Here is a 6442-nt window from a genome sequence, read left to right as displayed (position 1 = left end):
CGCTTCAGATGTAAAGTTATTTGCTGTCAAAAGTGATGTCAAAATAAATGGCAGTCAATGGAATGCTTACCCCCTTGAACAGGTCAACATGTCAGGTGTCAGATCACATGACCAACTGCAGTTAAAGGTTGCCATGACAACTCCTGTCTCAGAGTTCTTCTCACAGAAATGAGGCTCTGGCACACCTTTGATAATCCTGCTCCTAGCTCAAAAACCCTAACTCCTGTTGGTTAATTTTTAATACTGTGAAAGATATAACACCCTGCTGATCATCCTGTGCAAGAATGGTGTATGTATTGTAAGAAATAGATAGATAGATAGATAAATAGATAGATAGATAAATAGATAGATAGATAGATAGATAGATAGATAGATAGATAGATAGATAGATAGATAGATAGATAGATACATAGATACATAGATACATAGATACATAGATAGTTATTGATCCCAAAAAATGGGAAATTATGGTATTACAGCAGCAAACATACATCAGTCCCCCAGCACAGAATATAAATATAAATTAAATACTTGGGTACAATATACATACATACAATAAACATGAAATAAAAATATAATAATAATAATAGGAATAAAATATAAGAACAAATATTTGAATATATACAGGAAGGGAAAACAAAATGTCCAACTGCTTAAATAGTATGCTAAAATGCAGGCCTGTAGTATTCAAATCCGGTCTTGGACTCAAGTCCGGACTTGAGACCGTTTTTCTGTGGTCTCTGACTTTTCTCGTACTCGCTAGTATTTGGACTCGGACTTGTCTCGGTCACTGGTCTTGCCAGATATGGCTCAACTGAGTCCAGGTGTTATGTTGATAACAATATTGGCGAGAAAGTGAAACCCAAAATGATTGTCTTGATACTGTCATGCATGAGACATTTTTTTCTTGTCCTGGACTCTGTCTCAACTCGGACACAAACCATTTTGGACTCGTTAGAAAGGGCACAATATTCCCTACATTGTGACGTAAAAGTAATGTGGGCACAATGTTCCCTACAATTTGATATAAAATGAATGTATGAAGAGTTAAAACTGTGGATGGTATTGCAAGGTAGAGACAATTTTGCTTCTGCGTCTTTCCACTCTGTCAGTTGTGCCCTGCCCTCTGAGTCTGAGCATTATGTCCCATACACACCAATGTAAAAATGGCAGAAAGGCATTTTTCAAAGCCTCAAGAAAAAGTACTAATGGGATTTGAAAGTTGTATACCAACCCTGAATGTATGCAAGATGTGGAACATTTTAAAGTTTGAAAGGAGTTTCTCTGTGACCGTATGAATGAGTAGCTAGCAGCTGAAAACGTATGAAAATGTGTCAACGTTGAACATTCAGTCCATCCGCTTTAATGGGGCAAAAATGCCCACTAAACGTTGAATATTTCGCAAATTATGAATGTTGTGAATAATTAATATTGTAAATAGTAGCACATGATTCTGAATCAAGCTGAACGTTTTGATGTTTGAATGTAGTTCATATGTTGAAAAATGTGAAAGGAGTTTATGTGCAAAATAAGTGGGCGGAAGAACAAGAATAACATAAAAATATGTAGTTGTGAATGGATTCAAAACCAATTAGAAAGGAAACCTTGGGTTATTTAAACAATTATGTGTGCAGCATTATAATCTCTACTTAATTTCATATACTATTTTGCTACAAAACACAACATATTATATGAATTGCTAGGGGAAATATAACAAATAACTTCCAGCACACAGTATAAAGGGAACTTTATACTTTTTGACTAAGGGAACCTCCTAGGCGAATCGCCTCACAAAGGCACAACTGATCCAGTTCAAGCACCTGGTGGAATAACCAAAGGCTGAAAACTGGATGTGGCAAGGACAATGCAATGCACCTCAGATTTAAAGCCTCTTTAGAAAATATGATCACTGACTCACTTACCAGCCGGGATCATCTTAAATATTGCTTTGCTTTTACACTGATACTCATTTGCGTGGATGATGTGTAGTAATTCTGCTGACACTGGCCTACCTTCCTTATTATTTGGGGTCCTAGAGACCCCGCAGCTGCATGTGTTAATGATAATTGCTACATCAACAACTTTTTATTTTTTTGTGACCCCATGAAAACCAGATATGTAGAAAAGTATTTAAGTGGTGGTATTTCTCGTTGCCACGAACTGAGCTTGTACAATTGATGGTGACAAAATACAAAAATGACTCCAAAGCATTGTTACAGTATTAGGCCAAATAAGGACATATTTCACGTTCTATATGTTACTCGGGCTACGAATGAACACATATTCCTTTTGCTTGTAAAAACGTCATTCACAGACAAGGAAATGTAAACGGTGTTATCCTACATAGTGTAGGTACTGTAATGTCAACAACAGCGATCCAAATAGACCTTTTCATTATTATTTATTAAAGGAACTAATGTTAAAATTTAAATTTAAAATTATTTTGTAAGCAATAAGCTCATTTAAAAACTCAAGAGGTGTCAAGGTGATAAAACAAAATGCAGTATTTCTTTTCTTCAAGAGGGTCAGGCTTCTCCAGGAGCCCGAACTGAACATATATACTCTAGCTACAGCCAACAGACTGGACACCAAAGGAGACAGGTAGCCTTGCTCTGTCCAGATGCCTAACAGCCCCGCTAAAGCTCACTAATTAACACATTATACAGTATCTTGTTAAGAGTGGTATTGATGTTGTCATCTTACTCTCAAAAAAGCCAATACGCATTTCCCTCAATGACTCAAACTATTCCATCCATCCATCCATCCATCTTCATCCGCTTATCCGGTATCGGGTCAAACTATTCCATAAAGCTTCATAATAAAGGTACATGAATTATCATTATTGGTAAATCTGAAGAAGTATCCTATTCATCAATGTTAATCATGGACCAGGTCAGCACTTTATTTGAAGAGCCACAAACATGATGAAGTAATAAAGAAGTAATGTTTAGTTAGTCATGACTAACAGTTGAACATTTTACCGACAGACGTACCAATGAAAAAGACATAAACATCATTAATAAATCGGAAATCATGATGACTGAAATAAATTAATTGATGCATTAATTAACATATTGTCTCTGCATGAAGTCATACATGAGATACTATTAATCCTTGTTCATTACTGATAGTAATGCATTGAGTCACGTGTAAATTCATGATAATTCATGTTTCCTTATTATTAAGTGTTACCAACTATTCCTTTGACAAAAAACACATCATCATCTGTGTGCTCAACAATGGATTGTCTACTAAAGGGCCAACACATTATACTGTCTTTGGAGTCAACAATGAATACTATTCTAAATCATACCAGTTAATAAACATTGTTATTTCTCACACAATTTATCCTCAGTGAGTATGAAGATGCAGCACAGAAAATCAAAATAGCTGTCATATTACCTTCACAGTAAAACTATAAGACTGTCGTGACTTATCAATAAAAAAAACATACTTATGGCTTTCAAGAGTGATGACCCCATCAGTGTCACTGGGTACAAACGGTATGCTCTGTCCAACTTGATTCATGTTCCGGCCACTCTGAGTCATGGCTGCTCCCTATCCAATTACTATCATATAATATATCAAGGGAATTACAGCTAGACTGAGCAAAGTCAGAAGTGACTTGAAGACACCTGTGGGTAATGGACAGTAGCGGCATTTGGTTTGGATCACATCACAGATGTAATGATTCAGTTTCTGGGAGACCAGGTCGATTGATAACTAGGTCAAAATAAGAATGTGTTTGATCCATTTCCTTTGATCCCATGGCTACAAATTGGCTACACTTGTTATTATTTTCCTTTTAATAGAAATGCAGGAAAGTCTAAGAATAAAAATACCTTGGTAACAGGAGGAGAAGTGCATTCATCAGCTCAAGGCCATCAGAAACTGCTCTCTCTGCTAATGGCTACGTGAATTAATATTTATAAGAGAATCTGAACTAGAAATGGTATATTGGACGTGCAGGTCAGGACAAATCTGTCAGGGATAACCGCTTATGGATGATATTAAATATATATAACACTTTAAAGGTGAACTTTATTTAATGTTTTACATTTGACATGAGACGTCATGGACAAGTTCAGATATGTAGGAGTGTGATTTCTTGAGATTTGACAGTTTTCAGACTAAGCTGCAGATGACACATTCAGAATGAAATCCAGGCTAGATAGTCTATATTCACTTACAGTTTCACAAGATCTTAGGGTGAAATGTTGAAGATGTAAAGGCCACCTACAATGTTCGAAGCGAGGTTTCATCTTATATTGCATGTGAACCATCAGAATTAGCTATTTTGCATCAAGTCTTTTCCCATCCTGCTACAAAAGTGAGAGACATAACCCAAAGAACTGTAATATGAAACTTGAATCAGGGATTGGTATGGGGACATTTCAACACAAAACTATTTACCTGGAGCTAAGGTTTGCAATTTGTTGAGTGATTATTTTTTCACTGTCACTTTGATATACAACAAGCCTGCCAAGCATGCCAACAGAGACTCTTTTTGGTCCCCTGTTTCTAAATTCCCAGTGACCACTTTCAGTGAGCTCTGGCCAGGATCACAACACTACAAGCATTATGTGCTTGTATTCAGATCTCCCAACTATCCAATTTCACTTCAAAAGACAGTGAAATTGTAGGTTGCATAGCTGAATTACTGAACATACACACAAACACACAGCTGGATGAATGATCTCCTCAGAGCTTCACCTACTGCAAACATACCACTCAGTAAAGATGAATAAACAATGGAACAGCCAACAGCACAAAACAAAAATCATCAGTAATAAGATATAATTCTGGGGGTAATAAGGTGAGAAGAAGGCAACAGATGTAATAACATGCAATTACCAAGGTAATAACTGGGAATGGGTTCAATGATAACCATATGCATATCTGGGTAGTGTTAATATAGTTATATTAAATATTGTAATAACATGATAATAATGGGGTTATATATGTTGATAATTTCACAGTATTATAGGCTACTATCAGCGTAATACCTTCCAAATTAGATAAAACTTTTTGGAATTTAACATGTAAGCTTTATCATATACTGTATATTATAAATTACATATGAATGAATGAATGAATGGAATGTCTCCATCCTTTATGTTCCAAATATTTCCCTTTTTTCAAGGTAATACATGTTAATACTAAATTATATGTTTAATCTTGTGACTTCTATAACTACACAACATTGTAATGCGGTAGCATATACAGTAGGCTAGCTCAAATGTAAGATGAAATAAAGGAAACACGTAATGTATTGTTATACAGTGTATGTAGTATAACCAATATTGTTTATCTAAATAAACTAAAATATACTTACATGTGGCACAACCCAAGATAAAAGTGGCAAACTAGCTAACTGAAGAATATCGTCAGTCTGATATGAGATATCAATCATCATAAAAAATATACATATTGCACATCAAACTTTCTGACAATAATTCACAGAGATATCAAAACAGTATGTCAGCATCTATTTCACATACCGAGAATGCTAACAAAGGCATGTAACGTGGAAGATTGAAGTGGATAGTATGAAGAGATGATAACACAAACCATGAGGTTTCCAGCTCACATCGCACAACTTCTTGACTAAAATCCCAGGGTGCATAGCATATATTACCCTATTATTACTATGTATTACAATATTAATATAATTATATTACCATTACCCAGATATACATATGGTTATCATCAAACCCATTCCTAGTTATTACATTGGTAATTGCATGTTATTACATCTATTACCTACTTATTACCCCAGTATTACATCTTATCACTGTGATGTATTAATCAGTTACTACTTTGGTAATGACAAGTTATTCCCTATATATTACCTCTTTATTATCACACTGTTGCCCCACTAGTACTTATTACCGTGGTGGAATGGAAGTGCTATCCACATGTTATAATATTTTGACACTTGGAAAATCCAAACGTACTTGTATGAGTGCAACGCTGAAGAAAATTTGCCAAAACTTGGGCACAAGGCAGAGAGAATAGCCCCTACAGCGACACAAGACAGAGCTGCAGTACATTCAGTCTCAGAGCTGGTTACAGGTGACTGCTGGCATGCTTCTTTTGTTGCATTGAATTCCATTAAAGAAAGTGTTTTCCTTAACATTAAAGCTGATACCAAAACAAAACCAAAATTAGCTTGAGCTAAGGCCAAAAGGTTGGGTACTGGAAATGGAGGTAGGAATGGCTAATAAGCAATTGTAATGAATGTATTTTTAATTACTTTGTCTAATTAAAAGATATTTAATTCAATTTTAAAGTGAGCAATTAAATGTCCCATGACATGGTGCTCTTTGGATGCTTTTTTACAGACCTTAGTGGTCCCCTATTACCATATATGAAGTCTCTTTCCCAAAATTCAGCCTTAGCGCAGACTTACAGCCACTAGAGCCAGTCCCACAATGAGCTT

General features: G+C 35.6%; 2 long non-coding RNA genes across 2 annotated transcripts in view; one reads left to right on the top strand and one right to left on the bottom strand.

Annotated features, from left to right (window-relative positions):
• The window catches only part of LOC116705515 (uncharacterized), a 17450-nt gene extending 15898 nt beyond the window's left edge, over positions 1 to 1552 (top strand). The window contains exon 4 of the long non-coding RNA XR_004335946.1: positions 1198 to 1552. This is a non-coding gene — a long non-coding RNA (uncharacterized LOC116705515). The remainder of the gene's footprint in view (positions 1 to 1197) is intronic.
• The window catches only part of LOC116705514 (uncharacterized), a 9043-nt gene extending 4095 nt beyond the window's left edge, over positions 1 to 4948 (bottom strand). Inside the window, exons 1-2 of the long non-coding RNA XR_004335945.1 lie at positions 4867 to 4948; positions 3290 to 3297 (exon numbers count right to left, since the gene is read on the bottom strand). This is a non-coding gene — a long non-coding RNA (uncharacterized LOC116705514). The remainder of the gene's footprint in view (positions 1 to 3289; positions 3298 to 4866) is intronic.
• Positions 4949 to 6442: the final 1494 nt, after the last annotated feature.

The sequence above is a fragment of the Etheostoma spectabile genome, chromosome 17 (genome assembly GCF_008692095.1).
Source record: "Etheostoma spectabile isolate EspeVRDwgs_2016 chromosome 17, UIUC_Espe_1.0, whole genome shotgun sequence".
Taxonomy (NCBI): Eukaryota; Metazoa; Chordata; class Actinopteri; order Perciformes; family Percidae; genus Etheostoma; species Etheostoma spectabile.
Note: the sequence above shows the minus strand (reverse complement) of the source record. Positions and strands in the feature narration are given on the sequence as shown.